General features: G+C 47.3%; 4 non-coding genes across 4 annotated transcripts; all 4 read right to left on the bottom strand.

Annotated features, from left to right (window-relative positions):
* Positions 1–915: 915 nt before the first annotated feature.
* TRNAD-GUC (transfer RNA aspartic acid (anticodon GUC)) lies at positions 916–987 on the bottom strand. Its single transcript has one exon. It is a non-coding gene; the product is annotated as a tRNA-Asp (tRNA).
* Positions 988–5805: 4818 nt separating this feature from the next.
* On the bottom strand, positions 5806–5891 carry TRNAY-GUA (transfer RNA tyrosine (anticodon GUA)). Its single transcript is given in 2 exon segments — positions 5806–5841; positions 5855–5891. It is a non-coding gene; the product is annotated as a tRNA-Tyr (tRNA).
* A 1049-nt stretch (positions 5892–6940) lies between these two features.
* Positions 6941–7013, bottom strand: TRNAE-CUC (transfer RNA glutamic acid (anticodon CUC)). The gene has a single exon. It is a non-coding gene; the product is annotated as a tRNA-Glu (tRNA).
* Positions 7014–10541: 3528 nt separating this feature from the next.
* TRNAY-GUA (transfer RNA tyrosine (anticodon GUA)) lies at positions 10542–10627 on the bottom strand. Its single transcript is given in 2 exon segments — positions 10542–10577; positions 10591–10627. It is a non-coding gene; the product is annotated as a tRNA-Tyr (tRNA).
* Positions 10628–20883: the final 10256 nt, after the last annotated feature.

The raw sequence follows: 20883 nt of genomic DNA, 5'->3' as shown, positions 1-20883 counted from the left end.
CAAATTAGTGCGGGCGGTGTCAACTGAGGAAAGTAAAAGGTAGCCGTCGACGTTTCGACCCCACGCTACAATTGTAGGCGTACTTGTAGCCTTACATCGGGGTCTTCATCAGGACAGGGTATATACAGGGTGCACTACAATTTCTGCAGCAAGGAACACCGAAGGTGTGTACTATTCTTTACGTTTTCGGTCAGAAAGATATAGGACAACCTTCGGCAGGAACTGAGATCGCATCAAAGCCGACCGCTCACAAACGCCGTATCTAATACTGGCGTAAAATTCTCCTTATTGACGACCCAGCCTCTTGGTGTCTACAGTCCCCAAGGTATTTTTATTATAAATGTGGCGCACCATGGGTGGCGGAGCTGCGGCGCAGGATGAGTGGCGCGTCCCTGGGGATGCGCCAGTCATCATAAATCTGCCCCAAAAGCTTTGAAGAGGATGGTGGGGAGTGAACGTCCGTGTCAGTGGTTCTTTTGATTTCACTATGTGCCTGGAAGTTCTAAAGCATTACACTTAAATAAAAGATGAAAAGTTCACCATCATATAAAATAAGTCCCCATTCAGAGGCGCCGCCCTTTTATTATTGTTATTTAGCGTGGAAAAAATTCTTCTTTTACACGTCATTCATCATGTAGAACTCCGATTTTTTATTTCAATAAGAACACCCCATTACACGTTTTCATTTCCAAGAAAGTACACAGCAGCCTAAAATAATAATAAAAAGGCAGAAATCCAACCCTAAAGGTGTAGCACTTACACTTATGTGATTGCTTTAGTAAATGTTTTAAGTTGTACGAGCTGCTGTGCTGAATAATAAAAAGTGTCAGTATCGTATTAAAAATTGCATTCAAAATAAGTGGTCAATCCTCAAAATGTGGCATAAGTTTAAAAAATAAATAAAAAGCAAATTCTCTCCCCGTCGGGGAATTGAACCCCGGTCTCCCGCGTGACAGGCGGGGATACTGACCACTATACTAACGAGGATTCGCTGTGCTCGCTGCTGCAGAGCAGGTCCTTGTTAATGTTTCATGCCGTCATGCCTGTGTCTGATCTTTTTCATTTTCCGGTTCTTTTTTTTTTTTATTTCTAAATTTTTTTATTGAAATGAATAAGGTAAGTTTTGCATATACATGGTATACATTAGTGCCCGGTGGTGGCCAGAGCACGAGAGAGAGAAAGAAGAGAGAGAAAAAGAGAGAGGAGGGGGGGGGGGGGGGGGGGGGGCGCTATCGTTTTAGGTATTCGTCTAGAGCTGCCCACATGTTCTCTTTGGCTGTATGGTTCGCTGCCTTGTGTTTGGCAGTGATGTTGTCTGCTGCTCGGAGGAATGTTACCCAGTTGAACCAGCGCTTGAAGGTGGCTTTGCTGGCGGACTTCCAGTACTGCAGAATATTTTTGACCGCTGCCGTTAGGAGCATGTCAACCAAATCTCGCATTTCTTTGGATTCGAGTTGTGGCTCTAGGAAGCCGGTGACTATCCCTGCAAGCCCTCTTTGCATCTGGCAGCCAGTGATCGAGTCTATTAGGTCGTATACTTTTCCCCAGAACGCTTTGATTTTAGGACATTCGTATAGCATGTGGGCCAGGTCTCCCCTTGCTGTGTGGCAGTTCCAGCACTCGCTGTTGTCGGTGGCCCCTACTCTCTCTAGTTTCGCCGGTGTCCAGTGTAGTCTGTGTAGTACCCAGAATTTTGTTTGTGCTAGCTGTGGTGTGATCTTGTTTTTGGACGCCGATGTCCATAATTTGGCCTTCTCTTCTTCACTCAGTGGTCTGCGGATGGTTCCCTCCCAGAACGCTATCGTTTTGTCATTAAGGGTGGTGGTGCGTGGTGTGATTATTTTGTAGATCTGCGCTGTTTGGTGGCCTGTTGCGTTGAGGTTCTGTGCGTACTGTATGATGGTTGGTTTGTGTTTGGAAAGGTTTGCCTTGGTGATGGCTGCTTTGATTCTTAGGAACTCGTAGAATTCCTTGTCTGGCAGGCCCGTTGTGTGTTGGATCATCTTGTAGGTGAGTGGGTTGTTCCCTGTCTCTAGTTGCGCCGGTGTGGTTATGCCTCTGCTTAGCCATTCTTTGCTGCCTAGCGTTTTCCCTTTGTATGTGATCTTGGAGTTGTACCATAATGACTCCCATTTGGAGTTCCTGATGCTTACTTCTAGTTCTTTATCTAATCTTAGTAGGGCTATTTTCGTGTTCCGTATTATTGAGTTTTTGGCTTCTGGATGTTTGTTTGCCGTGAGGGCCATTATTGGGTCAGCTCCACCTAGAATGCTCCTCTCTAGCTCGAGCCATACTGGCACATAATCTGGTGTTGGCGCTAACCAGTGTAGCCCTTGTTTGGCCAGACATGCTGACTGGAAGACCTTGTAGTTTGTGAGGTTCAGCCCCCCTTGTTCTTTTTTCAGCCTGAGTTTTGCTAGACTTATTCTAGGTTTTTTTCCCCCCCATAGGAACAGGTTAATGGCTTTGTCAATTTGTTTGTGGAAGTCTGTCGTTAGTAATAGCGGTAGCATGGACAGGGGGTAGTTGAGCATTGGGGTGATCATCATCTTAACCGTCTCTACTCTCCCCCACCAGCTTACGAATTTGGGTCCCCAAGTGTCTAGTTTCAATTTGATCTTTTTCAGCATTGCTTCCTCATTATGCTCTAGTGTCGATCTGAGGTCCTTCCCAAAGAGGAGCCCCAGATATTTTAGGGGCTTAGTTTGCCACGCCAGGCCTGAATTGCCTAGTACTGCTCTGGTGGTGTGGCAATTCATGGGTTTGCATTCTGACTTGTCCTTGTTGAGTTTATACCCTGAGACGCTTGCATATTCCTCTATTGTTTGTACCAGTGCCTCGATTGATTCCCGTGGGTTGTTTGTGGTGATGAGTATGTCGTCCGCATAGGCTGCGAGTTTGAAGGCCTGACCCTCCACTTCCACACCTGTGATCTTCGTGTTCGTCCTGATCATGTGGAGAAGGGGTTCGATTGCCAGAAGGAATAGTCCTGGCGACAGGGGGCAGCCTTGCCTTGTCCCTCTGCTTAGGGTGAATGATTCCGATGCAGCTGCGTTCACTACCACGCGGGCTCGGGGGTTTTTGTATAAGGACATTATCATTCCCCTGTATTTGTCTCCAAACCCGAATTTGCGCATGCATTCATTTAGGAATGGCCATGAGACTCTGTCGAAGGCTTTTTCTGCGTCTAGTGCAATCATCACTGCCTTCTCTGTACTATTTGCCGTGCGGTTTATTAGGTGGCAGAGCAGTCTAGTGTTGTCCTGCGAGAGCCTATTCCTCAGGTATCCCACTTGTGTTTTGTCTATGAGGGTGGGTAGGTATGCGTTTATTCTGGCTGCCATGACTTTCGCATATATTTTACAGTCAACGTTAATTAGGGATATCGGCCTGTAGTTTTGCGGGAATTGTGGGTCCTTCCCTTCTTTGGGGATGACAATGATGTTTGCCTCTGCCATTGAGTCTGTCATCCTTCCTTTCTCGGCGCACCCTCGGAATACTCTCACTAGTATATCACTAAGCTGCTTTTGGAACTTTTTGTAGAAGGCCACTGTAAATCCGTCCGGGCCGGGGGCTTTGTTGGGTTTAAGTGTATCTATGGCCCTCTCCACCTCTTCTTTTGTTATGCTCTGGTCTAGCGCCTCACTTTGTTCGTGGCTTAGTTTGGGTAGGTCTAGCTTCTGGAGAAGGTTCACCCCTCCGTCTGCCTTTAGTGCTGTGTCAGCTGTGTAGAGGTCCTTGTAAAACCTCCTGAATGTTTCGAGGATTTGTTTGTTCCCTGTGTGTGTTATTTTGTCCGTGTCTGTGATCGCCGCGACTGAGTGTTGCCTCTGTTTGGCTTTTAGGTAGCCTGCTAGCGCCTTCCCTGCTTTGTTGGCCGAGCATAAGTTTATGGATTTGTATTTGTTTATCCATGTTGATGCTCTTTCGCTTAACAGATTGTTGAGTTCATACTTCTTCTTCGTTAGCGCCGTGAGTGTGTTCCTGTCTAGTATGTTTGCGATGTGGTTGTTTTCCAGCTCCTTTATCTGCTCTTCCAGTTCCTTTATGTGTTTGCTTCTTTTCTTGTTCATTCTTGCCTTGATGCTTATGAGCTTCCCCCTTATTGTGGCTTTGAGTGCGTCCCACAGCGTCCCTTCCTCTGTGTCTTTTGTGTCATTGAATAGGAGATATTCTCTAATCGCTTCCTCAATCTCACTGATGTTGGTGGGGTCTTCAAGTATGTCGCTATTGAGACGCCAGCCCCTGCATGGTAGCTCGTTGTGTTTCCCGCTAATGGAGAGAGAGATGTGGGCATGGTCTGAGACTGTTATCGAGCCTATTTCAGTGCTGTCTATCAAGTGTGTGTGTGAGCTTGACATGAGGATGTAGTCTATTCTGCTGTATGAATTGTGTGGTGTTGAGTAGAATGTGTACTCCCTGGAGCTGGGGTGCTGTAGTCTCCATGGGTCCGCTAGCCCAAGCTTGGTGCAGAGGTTTTTGAGTATGCTCTGTTCTTGTGTGGCGTGGCTAGTTCTATGTGGATGTCTATCTGTCGCATTGTCCATAGCCTCATTCATGTCACCTGCCATTATCACCAGTTCTCCCAGTGGTAGCCTGCTTAGCTCGTTCTCTACTTCCTCCCAAAACTTCTTCTTTGAGGCGTTTGGCCCATAGATGTTTGCTATGTGTATTACTTCCTCCCCTCTCTTGATGCTTGTGACTAGTCTCCTGCCCTCCGTGTCTGCTGTACTGCCCATAGCCTTGAATTTCCCCTTCTTGCTTATGATGGTTATCACCCCTCCTTTCTTGTTGATAGCTGGTGAGCAAGCTATTTCGCTTATCCAGTTTGCCTTAAGTTTGTTAGCGTCTTCTGTCGTTACCCTGGTTTCTTGGAGCACGTACACGTCTGCTTTGAGTCTGTTCAGGTAATCTAGTGTTTTCCGTCTCTTGATGGGGTGGTTGAGGCCTTTGACGTTCAGAGACACAATCTTGATGTCAGATGTGATCTGAGCTAGGCCCTGGGTGTTATGGGTATTCATGGTGACCCTATGGACTCGCCGCTCCCGTGGTTATGCCCTGTGTGCGATCTCTGCTTCTGGTATGGTCTCAACTTCCACCTCCTGTCTTCGTGCCCCCCCTGGGGTCTGGGTTGGGATAGGGAAGTGTGTGTCAATAGGTGACGGGAAAGTAGGAAAAAAGAAAAGAGTACATAGCCCCACCAATCAAGGATTGTCCACGCTGCCTGTTTCGCCCCCCTCCGTCCCCTCGCCCCCCGCCCCCCCACCCCCCTCCCCCCTGTCAAAGTACTGTAAACGTGCGACAGCAGCGGTTCTCCGCCCTCCGCCTCCCCGGACGTTGGATCCCTCCCGCAACCTTCATTTTCCGGTTCTTGACACTAACGCAGGGGGCCGCAGGCTCCACAAACACACACACTCCCTCCCACCACACACGCAAACACACTCCCCCCTCACACCTCACAGCAGCCCTCTCGCCTCCCAGCAGACGCTCTCAGCAGCATCCCCTGATGCCAGAGTCACCACAACCAGCTCCCAGGGCTGCTCCAGACGGGGCCCCGGCCTGGCTCTTCAGCCCAGGGGCCCCTGGCTCCGTCTGATGAGGGGGCATTGCAGCGGGGGCTGCACACAGGGAGGGGAGGGGAGGGGAGGGGAGACTCTCCCACAAGCCTCCCGCCCCAGCCGGAGGAGAGAGCTGGGCTGTAAAGGTGAAGAGAGGAGGCAGGAAAAGCCCCGGCGTGTGAGGGTCTGAGAAAGAGGCGCTTTCTATTGTGAAGCAGAGGGAAAAAGAGTGAAGAGTTTGCAAAAATCCTTCGAGCCGGATTTAAACCAGCGACCTAAGGATGACAGACGCTCCACTACAGTCCTCCGCTCTACCAACTGAGCTATCGAAGGCTAGGTTGGGAGTGTATGACAAGGCGCTATATGACATGAGGAGCCATCTACCCCGCATTCTGCTTCTAAACACCAACTGTAGGGCTGGAGAAAACACCAAACCCTCCAATGGAGACTTTCCTTTCCTAAACAAAGCAAGTAAAGGAAAAGAGACAGGCCACCTGCGTTTCTCAAAGCTTCTTCCAAATGCTAAGACATCACTTAGCGCACCTTAGAACAACCAGTCCAGACACAGTGACAGTTACAAACTACCTTATAAACGCCTCTCAAGGGCGACTGTGACTGGCGCCCCGGACCAAACACCCCCCTTCTCTCCAGGCCCCCAGGTGGAAGAATAGGAGACCTCACCCGGAGGATACAGACTCCAGAGTGACGGTCTAGACCCGACCTTTGTGAGACATGACTGCACCAGGGCCGGACTGGCCAGGAGGCTAAAGAGAGAGCCCCCGCCGTACGGACAGACTGAGGCACTCCGCCCATCCTGCGTAAAACCGGGCTTGAGGAGCAGTGTCCCGCCCGCCCGTGTGCCTCTCTCCCGCCGATGCTGCTTTTCCCTATCTGGCTTTCCTTTCATAGTACTTTCATCCTCTTTGCCTCCTTCCACCCAGCAGATATCCGCGAAAGTAGGTGGCTCGCAAAACACTGTCAGTCTGACAATTGGCTCGGGCCTGTAAACAGATTGGGAAGCAGCCATCTCCGAAGATATAGTATTGCAATCTTCAGAAGCAAGTCTCTCCCTTTCGAAGTAGTCTTGAAACTAGACTCTTGATAGAACTGGAGACCCATAGAAACAGGCCTCCTGGATTTGCCAATGCATCTTCCAAGTGGAAATACATCCGTTGTGAAGAATAAGCTTTGACGACCAGCATTGACTTTTCTATCAGTGCTTTGTCTCTGTCCCTGAAAGGTGACGTTGTTATTAGCAGGTGGCAAGTCAAGTAAAGAAGAAATGTATGTAAAGAATGATTTGCGATGTAAAACCTTAAAAAATGTGTTTAAATAGGATGCCCAAAAAAATGGAAGTACAGAGTGTAAAAAAAAATGTCCCCTTCCCTGACCGGGAATCGAACCCGGGGCCGCGGCGGTGAGAGCGCCGAATCCTAACCACTAGACCACCAGGGAGCACCCACTCCTCCCTTAGAGCAGCTGCCCCAAGACATACCAGCAGGGTCAGGCCACCTCTGCTTCTGTCATAGTGTTTGCTCATCAACTACAGAAAGCACTGAAAAGCACATCAATCTAACACTGGCAAGATAGTCTTTACTGCGCTTTCGAGAACATCAACAGACACAGAAAACACGCTGCTTTCAGGCACACCCCCAACAGAGCAACCTACTCGACCTTAAATAGGCTCAGAACTCGGGAGAGTTTGCATCCCTGCAAGATGCAAGGAACCTTCATAACACACAAGGAACTGGAGAGTGGAAAACAGCAAGAACCAATTATAACCATCCAGAAAAATACCAGTCACTGTTCTAGGTCAACGCCTCTTCTCAGGGCACCAGCCGGGGTCAGCGCCAATTTTTAGGGACCCCTGCCGGAGGCCAGCAGCCCTTCTCGGGGATCCCTGGAGCTCGTCCAAGGCCTCGCCAAAGCTCTCAAGTTAGCCCAGGCCCGAACATGAGCGCTTCTCCAAGCCCAGGCGGTTACTTTGGATGCTGGCTCCCCTCGGCCTGAGTTTAGAGTGTTAGGAACAGGACTACAAGTCCCAGAACACACTGCTATTACCTGACCGGAATTTGGTACTCGTGCTGGACCTAGGCAATATAAGATCTCTGATGAGGCTGGTCGGGAGTGCAGGCCAGTGGAAATGTTACTTTCACAATATGACTGGAAGTTCTAAACCATTAGACTTAAACAAAGAGTTTTTAAAAAAGCTTCACCGTCATATAAAACAAATCCTCATTCAGAGCACGATCCATCCTTTCTTTTTTTTTTTTTTTCTGAAATTCTTTATTGTATATAGAAAAATATAATTTTACATACAGGGAAGAGGCTTATACATGAGTGGAAAAAGAAAAAGAAAAGAAAATAGGCTGAAGAAAAGAAAAGAGGGGGGGGGGGCGGTAGTCCGTGCTCTTGAGATCATTCACCAGTTCGTAGTCTCATAGTCTCATAGTCCATATTGCGTCCATTGGTGTTCATGGCATTTGTACGTCTCTGTGATCAATCATCTTGTGCCCCGCGCCGCCCCGGGGAGACAGTGGAGAGAGATATAGATAAAGTAGGAGATGCGTTGTTCTGTTAGCACTGACCTATTTCAGCAAGCACCCTCAGATGTATCTCGTTCACGCCTACGGTGGCTTGTGTGATGACAGGTAGTGGTCTAGAGATCCCCACATTGTCGACTGCTTGTGCGTCTTCGGTGTGTGTTTTGCTGTTATGTTGTCCGCCCCCCTCAGGAACGTGACCCAGTTGAGCCACGCCTGTGGAGCCGCCTTTGATGTGTCCTTCCAGTTAGTTAGGACTACTTTGACTGCGGCTGTCAGCAGGAGATCTATGAGGTCCCGGTCCTCTGTCTTTGTGATTGCCTGGGACGTGAACCCTAGGGCCAGGCTTGTGAGGTCTGTTTGTATGTCTATGCCTGTGATCTCGTGGATAAGTGTTCTGATCTTCCCCCAGAAGTCCTTCATTTTTGGGCATTTTAGTAGGAGGTGTTCTAAGTCTCCCCTTTCTTTATCACAGTTCCAGCACACGTCACTGTCTCTAATGCCTACTGTGGCTAATCGGGCTGGTGTCCAGTATGCCTTGTGTATCAGCCAAAATTTTGTCTGGTTCAGCGTGGCCGTCACTTTTTTCCGACTGGTGGACCTCCATAGCTCTGCTTTAGCTTCCTCGCTGAGTGCTTGACCTGCTGCCTCCCCCCAGAAGTTTATGACCTTGTCATTGAGTTTGGTGTGTTTGGGGCCTAGGATCTTGTACAGGTGTGCTACCTGGTGTCCTAGCGTGTTCAGGCTGTTAGCCAGCTGTAGTATCGAGGGTGTCTGGGTGTTGAGGTTCGCCTTCCTTATTGCTACTTTTATCTTCAGGAAGTTGTATAGTTCTACGCTGTTTAGGTTGTACTCTCCTTTCAGGGTGTCGAATGTTACGTCAGTGCCCTTGTTCTTAAGTTCCCTGACTGTGGATATCCCTTGGCTATACCAGCATTCTCTTCGAGAGGAACTTGAGCACGACACTAGAACATAACGAACAGGTCATAATCCAGAAAATCAAGGCCAAAGTAGACGGATGGTCGCCCAAGTTCACAACATGGTGGGGGAGGGTAGAAACAATAAAAATGATGCTCACACCAATGGTGAACTATATGCTAGCCATGCTACCCCTAACCAACACAGATGACTTCCACAAAAAGATAGACAAGATACTGAACGATTTCCTATGGAGAGGGAAGAAGGCCAGAATAAGCTTGCAAAAACTCAGACTATCAAAGGAACAGGGGGGGCTAAACATAACAAACTTCAAACGATTCCACGAGGCGTGCCTAGCTAGACAGGGATTGCACTGGCTAGACCCAAGACAGGACTACACACCGGCATGGCTAACACTAGAGCAGGGGTTGCTAAAAGGTATGAAACCCATCACCCTCCTCACGGCCACCAAACACCCGGCAATAAAAGATAACCCGGTACTCAGAAACACAAAACGAGCTCTGCTGAAAATTGACAAACTTCTAAACACGAGCATCAAAGGAGGGCCCTTTGAATCAATCTGGCACAACCCATCGCTAAAATACAGGGGTAAGGTCCTAGACATGCGCGACTGGTATAGCCACGATCCATCCTTTCATTGATGTTTCTTTAAAAAAGAAAACGGGCTTAAATGCATTATGTTGATCATGCAGTCCTTTGATTTTCATGTCAACAATAACCCTTCGTGCACGTTTCTTTTTCCAGTAAAGTACACAGAAGCTGAACATGAAAAGGCAGAAATGCTTCCCTAAAAGTGTGCGACTTAAAAATCGCCCGTGATTGATTTGAAAAATGATGAGATTGCATTAGTAAACCTTTCAGTTAACGGAGCTGACGTCATGCATGAAAAGCGCCAGTACACAATAGCAGGTGTGTCACATTCTAGATGCCATTTAAAATAGGGGTAGAATTGTCATGCTTTAAAAAAGGCGACTGAATCCTCCCCGTCGGGCCCCGGTCTCCCGCGTGACAGGCGGGGATACTGACCACTATACTAACGAGGAACCGATGCATCTCGCCCTGCTGGGCCGCTCCTCATCTGTTCTTCAAGCCGCCTCTCCCCGATATGCTGCCGGTTTGTGTCATTTATCAACTCCTTCACCAACACAGGGGGGGGGGGGCAGAGGTTCAACAAACACACACGCTCTCTCCCACGATACACACACAAACACACTCCTCCCTCACACCTCACAGCAACCCTCTCGCCTCCCAGCAGACGCTCTCAGCAGCATCCCCTGATGCCAGAGTCACCACAACCAGCTCCCAGGGCTGCTCCAGCCCAGGGGCCCCCGGCTCTGTCTGATGAGGGGGCATTGCAGCGGGGGCTGCACACAGGGGGCGGGCGGTTCGACTCTCTCCACAAGGTGAAGAGAGGAGGCAGGAAAAGCCCCGGTGTGTGAGGGTCTGAGACAGAGGCTCTTTCTATTGTAGAGCAGAGGGAAAAATATAGAGTTTGCAAAAGTCCTTCGAGCCAGATTTGAACCAGCGACCTAAGGATGACAGACACTCCACTACAGTCCTCCGCTCTACCAACTGAGCTATCGAAGGCTCTACCAACTGAGCTATCGAAGGCTCAGAAGATGAAATAGTATATGGCCCGAAAGATACCGCAGTTGTTCAAAGCAGCTGACTATTTGTAAGCACTAATTTAATGGCTTGATAAATCTGTGAACCAGCCAGAAAGTTCAAATTAAATAGAAAGTGGCTGAGTTGTGACTGAATTCGATGATATATTCACATTTATTCTTTTTAGAAGCCAAAAGTTAAAAATTGGGTATTTTATCTTGTATAGATAGAGCGCTCAAACAAAATAGGTTTCTCGGAGTTGGATTAGAGTTTTATTTGGGTTTTGTTTTAGTTATATTTGTTTATTTAGAGTGTTTCATGTTTACTTTTGGCTATATTACTGTTGTGCGCGCTAATTTTTATTAATAGAAATCAAGAGCTATATGTGAGCTATTGCTAATATTGAACATTGCCTTCCATCCTGTTTAGACGTCATCCTATGTCGTGATTTTTTTGTTGATTCAGACACTAGTCAGCACAAAAAGGTCTTAGAGAGTCTGCTGAATGTACTAATCCAATGACAAATCTTGCTCCTTCTAGTTGTGTTAACATTGCATCAGTAAAACTGTATAATCAAGACTGTGGGAATGATCGAATCATATATGGTGGGGGAAAATCACAGAATGTCTTCTATGTAGAAATGTTTCCTTTAGACTGTTTCCTATTTGTTTAAACGTGATGAATCATGTTTTTTTCCATACAATGTATGAACTTCACTGTCCACAGCACTGTATGAGTGTGTATTTCTCTCACAATAGAGAGACTCTACCCCTATTCTTAGATGCTAAATCTATGCCGGATTTTATTCTGAGCTGTACTCAGTTTTTTAATTATGGTTTATGCACTGCAAATTTACTGAAAATAGTCTGTATTATTACTTTAAAACTTACATAAAGCATTTAAAGATCTGTTGCCTGTCGTTCTTATGAGAATGTTGCAGAAGTGTTATGTGGGCCCAATTTGATTCTAAAAGTGACAGTTCCAATCGGGAAGCGCCACAGTCTGAGCTGCATTACTGCCTTACTAGCAGACTTGGGGCAGCTTTACGACTTCTGGCGCATCTCTGCTAATCAGCAGGGATGCGCCAGAAGAGTTGTGACGCATCTGCCCACCCGTGTGCCATCACTGATGCGCCACATTTATAATGCGGAGCACCGTGGCGCACTGATGGGCAGATACGTGTCGCATCCCCTGGCGGAAAGGCGGCGCATTGCTGGAGTAGCGTTGCAAGCACGAAGCAGCTTCAGCAAGGCTCGGGGTGCCCCTATTACCAACATGCTGCGTCAATCCTTACGCCTGCTTCAAGAAGGCGCAGGGTTTTGACGCAGCATGGCCGTAAAAGTGACTGAGTGAAATCTTGTAGATTTCACTCAGCCACTTTTTGGAGCCATTTCTGCGTTGGAACGCCCCCCCCACCTGTGTCAGAACGCCCACATGTGGCGCAGGGCTTTACAACGTGACGCATCTTCCTAGATGCGTCACGTTGTAAATACCCCACAGCATGGTGCTGGCTTTGCGCCACCGCTGCGTCACAAATGTGACGCAACTGCGATGCAAATGTGGCATACGGGGCTTGTAAATATGCCCCATGGTACCCAACCTTGGGTCATCCCGTCCTCTCTGGGGATTACTTATCCCAACGCCTGGGGATAATTCAAGGGTGTGATCTCAGGCTTATATAATCTCCGGATACGTCATCTGGACTCTCAAGGGCAGGTAGTGAAATTGAGCACCAAATGGGAGGATGGATTACAGTTGGAATATGTGGTGGAAGATGGGCTCGAGACACTGAATAATTTGAACTGAGGAGCGAGAGAGGTCTGGATGAAATTCTGCCTATATCGACTGCAGCGAACACCAACAAAACTCAAGGAATTGAGCCGCACAGACGGTTTGTCACGTGGCGTGTTCAAACAAAGAGATTCAAATCAATATGACCCGAGGAAGTTATCTGTGTAGTGCTTAGAAGTTATTCGCATTGTCTAAATTGCGACCTCAACACAGATCTCAAAATAGACCAGCAGAATACTGCTACACGGATAGTCGCTTGTTTCCTATCCTTGAGACACTTTGAATTATAAAAAGGTTTCCTTTTTGCCCCAGTCCTGATGAGGTCCAAAAAAAGAGCTGAAACGCGTCGACTCCACAATTTGGAGAAGCCCTGCAAAAATCTAAATAAATAGAAAAAGAAACTATTTGCACATTCCTGTTGAGATAGAGGGTTAAAAAGTGTTCCGCGGTTGTGCAGTGTTCTGTATGGCCTGTAGTCTTCTGAGGAGCCGGGTGGAGATGCCGGCGTAGAGGGTGTTGCAGTAGTAAACGGCCGCTGGTGAGGAGGGCCTGAGTGACGGTCTTTCTGGTGTTGAATGGGATCCATCTGAAGATTCTGCTGCACATGCAAAGTGTGTGGAAGCAGGGGGAGGTGACTGCGCTCACTTATCATTTCATAGACAGTTTGCTGTTGAGGATCATGCCGAGGTAGTGTGCATGGTCGGTCAGTGTGTGTGTAGGTCTGAGTTCTGCAGGTCACCAGCTCTGGTACCAAATGGAGGTGTTTTTCACGAACATCACCCCCGCACTTGAGAGAGCTCCACTGGCTCCCCTTCCAGAAGGAATGCCAATTCACGGTCCTCATGCACGCATACAAAGCACTCCACGACCTAGAACCTTCCTATATCAACCACTGACTGAACTTCACCAACCCCTCCTGCACCCTCGCACACACCCCTGCACCCATCGTAGCTGCAGCTGTGCCCGCTCCTTCTCCTACATCGCTGCTAAGACCTGGAACGACCTTCCCATCCAGCTCCTTACAGCCCCCTCGCTGGCAGACTTCAGAAAGAGACTCAAGACCTGGCTCTTCGACAGAGACAAAGCGCCCAGACACCCGAGGGATGACACTGATGCACTTTACAAATGCTGTTGATTGATTGATCCTTTTAAACTACACGGCTATCTTGAATTATTATTGTCCCTAAAGTACCATTGCTTTACCATATCAAAATGGCTACCACTCTGCTTCTGCAGTCAGCCATGCTGGAACTATAAATATGATGACAACCCACTGCTATGTTTGATTTTATTTTGTTTAATGTTTATACTTTTATTCTTTTATGTTGGGTAAGCGTGTGTGTTTTAATGTGAATCGAAAAGTAGATGAATGCAAGAATGATTCAGTAGGTGGATGAACGGGTGCTTGAGCATGAGTGGTAGGTTGAATGAAAGCGTGGATATATAATGAGCTATTGTGTTTTCCTAAAGTCACCACTGGCTGAAGAGATGTTTTCAATTAAAAGAAATTCCTATTGGCATTGCCAAGGCTTCTTTACAATTGAGCACTGGAAGGTATGCTTTGGTATCACATAAATCCAGTCCTCCCCTCACCTCCCCAGCACACACTCTGTCTTCCTGCCTCCTCCCGAGGAGTAAAAATCACCCAGAAGAGGAACAGTAGATTCTTTGCTTACAAGTGTGCTGCGGTGTGTACTAGCCACACACAGAGGGCTCATTTATGAGAAATGACGCATCGCTGCGTGAAAGCAGCGATGCGTCACTTCTCAGTGCGCACTCCTTGCGACATTCCTGATGGGTCATATTTAATGTATGACGCATCATGTCGCAAGGAGTTACAGATGCGTCAGTATTTCTGACGTATCTGTAAGAGCAAAAGTGACGCATTGCTGGAGTGTGTCACAAAAGTGACGCTACTCCAGCAATGCGCCCTTTCACATGGGGCAAGCCCCATGTGAAAGGGCCTGCGTCAGTCTTACGCCTGCTGTGAGGCAGGCGCAAGATTTTGACGCAACGGCATCCTAAAAGTGACGCAGTGAAATCTCATAGATTTCACTGCGTCACTTCTACGACCCTTCCTTGCGTCAATACGCCCCCCCTTGCATACATTATACCTGGCGCAGGTGTAATGTGGCACAGGGGTTTACAAAGTGACGCATCTACCTAGATGCGTCACTTTGTAAATATGGCGCAACAAGGCGCATTTTTTTACGCCACTGGTGCGTCACAAAAAGTGACGCACCGGCGGCGTAAAAGTGACGCACAGCCTCATAAATTGTGACTACAATGGGGGAGAAACATCACAATTAGTGGTATAGTGCAACTGTGCATTCTGTGTGAAACTCACAAGTGGGGTTGTGCTGAAATGATACTTAATATACGTCCACATAAGTAAATTGAGGGAGAAATGGAGGACAGGAAGGGAGGTGTGGAGTTATCTAGCACGAGCAGAAAGAAGGAAAAAAAAACAATGAAAATGAAGGCCTGTTACAGGAAAGAAAAAAAGGTTACTGTTATTAAAGAAACGTTTTATATTTCATGTTTCTAAAGTGTGTCATATTTATCTGTTGCGCAATCTACAAGGACCAAAGTAAAGGAATCTGCCGAAACCCGGGACCTTTAGATCTTCAGTCTAACGCTCTCCCAACTGAGCTATTTCGGCTATTTCTTTACATGTGTCGTAGCGTGACCTTTCAGTAAACATAACAGGCAGATCCACTGCAGCACCGGAGAATCTGTAAGATTCATGTTCAGGAGCACAGGTCTCATCCCAGGTTCACAGGTCTCATCGCCAGGGTCACAGGTCTCATCGTCAGGTTCACAGGTCCACCATCCTCTCATATCAGCTGCACGGTGGGGGGTGGGGGCTGCTCGCGAATTCTCCTCTAATACCTGATGACCTGACAACAGTAGTTAAACCAAATATTCTCATGATGGTGATTGGTGTTTCTATCGACGCTCTTTAAATTATCAGTTTGAATTGCACAAAATAAAACCACACTTTTTTCCAACCACCTCCGGGTTGGGGATGCGACGAAAAACACATATGGGGGGGCTCTTTTGCGTCATATTTCCCATGTTAAAAATGACGCAAAAGTGGCGCAAGGGGTTTGTAAATAAGCCCCGAGGCCTTTGATGACCCCCGGAGAAGAAGTACTGCCCAGAGCAGAATCCAAGCCTCCCAGTCCCGGCTGCAGGGTCAGACCCTGGGAGCATACATGCCAATAGACCCGATTCAGGCGGGAGACTGACGAATTTCAAGCCAAAAATGGCTTTATTTTAGCTGTCTCCCGCCTGAAATTGCATTTTCTATAATAGAAGTCAATGGGGAATTTTCATTCTTCCCAATTTTAATTTTAAATCAGCCACCTCCCTGTCCTAAAATGTTGGCATGTATGCCTGGGAGCTCGGGATGCACCAATCAGAATGGAGAAGGGCAGAGACCGTCCTAACTTCCCTCTGTACTCCTTTAGAGCACAGAGGGGCTGCAGCTGGAGGGGTCTCAGCCCCGCTGCTGGTGTCCTCTCACACCTCTCAGTGTGTCTCACACTGCTGCCCCCTAGAGTGCATCCTCTGTTGTAACATTCAGCGCAGGTAACAGAAATATATCCCTCCTGCTGCTGATGTGGCGCGTCGCTGCCCCCCCCCCCCCCCCTTCCCTCTAGCTGTTCCTGCAGCTGGCTCGGTGGTCCAGGGCTAAAATTCCTGCTTTGAGCGCGGCAGGTCTTGGGTTAAAATGCAAAACACGCTCAATGCTGTTTCAAAATCATTTATTTCCCGATTCCTTTCTTTTCCATTTATCGAAATGTGACTTGAAAAATAGTAAATTTACAGGGGGGGAAAGAGTGGCCTCGTCTGGGATTTGAACTCAGGACCTCTCGCACCCTAAGCGAGAATAAGACCCCTGAACCAACGAGCCAACTGATATACACCATATATTAACTGCAATATACCATGTGTCCCGAAGCAACAGACTGCTATTGTGTGTTTTTATATCTTTGTAGCCTGTCCCCACCTTAGACACAGCCCAGGACTCCCAAAGGACAGAAGGACGCTCCCTAACAGGGTCTCCTGACTCAGATAATCTGCTGTTAGCAAATACCTTCTTCCTTTTATTCAAAACTGCAAAGCAAAATGAAACATCCATCAAACACAACTCCACACAGACTATTGTAGGGGAGGATCACACATTGCGTCTGTCAACTTCATAAAAGTTCAGTCCTTATTTCACCTAGGCCTGAAGGGTTTTCATTAGGAAAATATAAAATCGTACTGCTCCAGTCCTACAGGTAACTTTCATCATAATGAATAGGTCCGCAGCAGAGGTGTTGCGTGTTTTTGAGTAGGGGTGGGCGTAGTACGCGTAGTGGCACTACGCAAAGCTATGCGAAGACGTTCTTGCACTACGCAAGCTTCGCGTAGCTTCGCGAGCGTGCGTAGTAGCTTGCTGGACCCGTACGCGAGCCGTTTTTCTTGCTCGGGAGCACATTGTGCGTGTTCGGGGCGCTGTCTCTGTGTTCGGGGGATTGTAACGTGTGACCTTACCCATGTGGTGGGCTATGGGCGTGGCCATCTTGTTTTTTCAATTGTCCCGCCCGCTCGCGTCCCCTATTTCCTCTTCTGGGTCACGTATAACGTGTTCGCGTGGTGCACGTCTTGTTCGGGAACACAACTACTTGTTCACGCCGACAAAGTGCGTGTTCGCGTGAAATCGCGTGTGAACTTACCCACGTGGTCGCGATGGGCGCGGCCATCTTGTTTTTCACGCTCTATGCTATGGTTCTGGGCCTAGTTTTCTATCCACCTTTTATCTTTGCAATCTTTACCTATTTTCACAGTTTTTCTTACTTTTTTTACTTATCATCTATCTCTCTCTGTCCCTAAGTTTATATTTTGCATTTTATTTCTACTTTTCCACCTTTTTAAAAAACTTTTCTACTGTTTTATTTTACTTCTTTATTTAAGCTCATACTTCTTCCCCCTAACTAGATTGGGTGTTTTTTTTTCAAATGGGTCATTTGCCCTCCGGTACCATACTTTGTACCAAGCTTATGACGATTAACAGAGGAATGACAAATGGAGCATGTAGCAATGTTCTCCTCATTTGCGCTAACTGTAAAGAAGTCCCACACTGGGAGCTTAACTTTTGTCTCCTGCTAGAGGTGCCACTTCCAATGCCGGATGAACTGGAGGTTGTGTGTTAAAATTCACTATGTGGCTGTGCAGTAGTACCACGACCTACTTCTGCTGAGGTGGTACTTGTGCTGGACGCTGCCGGCCCCGTGCAAATGTAAAAATGGAAGCTGGAGGTAGTGTTGCTTTTGGTGTGGCCTATGTTGGAGGTATGCGTGCTACATCCCTACTAGTCGCAGCCATTCTTGCTAGGGTTAAAATGTTGGTCTCCATGTTCTCAGGCCCAGGAGTAATGATTGTGATGACTGGGTCTGACTCGTTATCACCATCATTATCCGGCTGTTCAAAATCGCACTCCATAAGTGTAGGCTTCCTGGAACCTTCCTTTTCCCTAGCCTGGTCTTCTTGGGATGTCTCTCCCTCTCATGCTCAGATTGTTGTGGCTCCCAATTGAGATCAAGATCATCAGAAGGGATGCTTGGCGAAGAACTCGATGGACTAACCCTCCTTTTCCTTGGTGGGGATTTGGAAAACAACAGATGTCCTGCATCAGGTGCTTCCTCTTCTTGCTCCGCATCAGGCTCAATTTCCTGAACTGCCCCGACTTCGGAAGGAACAACAACTACTATTGCGGGTGGTGGCTGTTGAACAACAACTATTGCAGGCGGTGGTTGTGGTTGTTGTTTTCGAGGAACATCTACTATTGAGGGCGGTGGTTGTGGAACAGCTACTATTGCAGGCGGTGGTTATGGTTGTTCTTTTCGTTGAGCATCTACTCTTGCGGGCGGTGGTTGTTGAAAAACTACTATTGCGGGCGGTGGCTCAGGGTGAACATCTACTATTGCGGGCGGTGGTTTTGGATGCTGTTTTGGAACATCTACTATTGTGGGTGGTGTTGTTGTTCACCACTTTTCTGCTGTGTTCCTCTTGCATGGATTCTGTACTACTTTGAGATAGCGCTAAGTTTAGGTCAGGCTCAGTATCACTGCTTTTCACCATTAGGCCGGCTACCTCTTCCCCACTCATCTGCTTGGGCCTGGGTTGGTGGCTTGGGCCCACTGATGCGGAGGTGCTGGCCCCAGCAAGGACCCCGGTCACCGCTGCTGCAGGCGTACTTTTTTTTCCCAAAAAAGGTTTTCGGGTCAACACCAGACTTAAGTGTCACTTCCTTCTTCTGTTCTTCCTTCTTCTCAGCAGCTTTCTTGGTCTTGGAGGACCTGATACCTGCTTTCTTTGGGCCCATCTTCTTCAGATGTCAGCACTGCAGCAGCACTCAGTTGCACAAGTTGCTGAGAATGATGTCTGGTAAGGTGAGTCACACACGTGACGTAGTACAGAAGGACGTCCGTCTGGCAGTAGAACAGGCGATGAATGATGACGGACACCTCCTCTCAGTCTTTTGTGCACCTACAAGCAAAGAAGCCAGAATAACATCAGTCGAATGTGGAATTTGTTTAGCTTTAATTTTAATTACTACTAGAAGTATTAGTACACTCAGTAAGAGTAAGAATAGCAAAAAGCAAATGTAGTGGAAGTCCAACTTGTTTATCCTTAATTTGTGCATCATTTAGGATGGATGCAGCATCAGTGACCTGCAGCAGATAGCAATGGGGATGTGAATAGTAGTAAGCCAACAGGAACAATGGCAAGACACAGGCCAATTTGTCAAAAACAAAACAGCACACTACCACCACAGCTCCCAGCCACATGGGCACATATCACATTCACAGGTACATGGGCAAAGGCCAGAAAACAATAAATTCAAGCAGGCCTATATACCTATATGGCCTGAAAAAGGAGGATGCCTGTTACACATCACAGCTTAATGCACAAAAAAGAAAATCCCCATGGCTAAAAGGTTTGAAAGTTACACAACAACACAAACAACAAAGACATTTACAGTTTTTTTACACATACCCAAACAGTTAACTGCACCCCAAACACCACATTTGGGAATTCAATGTATTGCCATCCAGGCCCTAAATGATGTTAATTCAACAGACAAAATAGAAACCGCTACATCAAACCCCCCCTCTGCGCTGACTACCTCTGGGACTCTAGGCCTACTGGCAGAAGAAATCACAAGTTTGTAGGCCTGCGACAAAACTTAAGCACGATGGAAGGTCACACAAATGGCTGCCCCCACATGGCCTGGCCATCCCCAACAACATGAAAAGAAAGAGAAGACAGACAATACATGCCTACGGCAAAAGGACAATGCTTGGCTTCACAAAATGGCCGCCACCCACATGGCCTGGCCATCCCCAACAAAATGAAAAGAAAGAGAAGACAGACAATACATGCCTACGGCAAAAGGACGATGCTTGGCTTCACAAAATGGCCGCCCCGCCACCCACATGGTCAGGCCACCCTCAAACAACAAAGTACATAGAGGACAGAAACAGTAAGTGGTCCATGCTCCAAAAACTACAACCAAATGACAACCTTTGGAGTTTCTTTAGCAAAATGAACAGCATCAACATTTTCGAGAAGGTTTCATGCAACTCGAGACATATTGCTCGCGAGATTGCAAAATCGGCGTGTTCGGCAGCGCGAATTGTACAAAACGTCGTTACCGCGTGCCCGAGCACGCACATTCAGTGCACGAACAAGACAAAAACTGTAAGGTCGCGTTGTCACACTGTGCAAAGTTACCAAAACTATGCGAGCTGAATTCTAGGGTTACCTAGTGCACAGAAAAAGCCATATTATTCAACACACACCCAAAACCTGCAATTCAACACCAAACACACATTTTGCAAATCAATCCAAAGCCATCCATGACCTACATGATGTTACACTTACAACTTAAACACCACAATAACAGTTGAACAACTTTCATGCACCCAAGATGATGACTCTAGTAGTACCCTTGGGCGTACTGGCAGAGTAGGCCACAAGCTTGGAGGCCTATGGCAAAAACACAGTGGCTTAAAACACAAAATGGCCGCCACCACCTGGCCAAGCCACCCACAGAAAGTAAATGAACTCAAGCAGGCCTACACTAACTACATGAAGTACTAGGGTTACCCAATTTTACAAAAAAAAAAAAAAAACACTAAAACAGAGTGTGCAATTGAATCCAATGCCATCCATGATGTTTTACAGACACCACAGAAACATGGTTGGACCCGTGGGTACCTCTAGGCCTACTGGATGAAATTTCAAAGACATAAAACTTGGCCCCTCATGAAAGTACAGGCCTCCCTCAATAATATTTTTTAAGAAAGATTGAGAAGCACAGAAAACTGTAGTTAAAAAAAAAACCAAACCAAACAAACATTTACAGTTCACCAATTCTCAAACTTACTTGT

This window comes from Lissotriton helveticus, chromosome 1_2 (genome assembly GCF_964261635.1).
Source record: "Lissotriton helveticus chromosome 1_2, aLisHel1.1, whole genome shotgun sequence".
Taxonomy (NCBI): Eukaryota; Metazoa; Chordata; class Amphibia; order Caudata; family Salamandridae; genus Lissotriton; species Lissotriton helveticus.
This window is presented reverse-complemented; position numbering and strand designations above follow the sequence as displayed.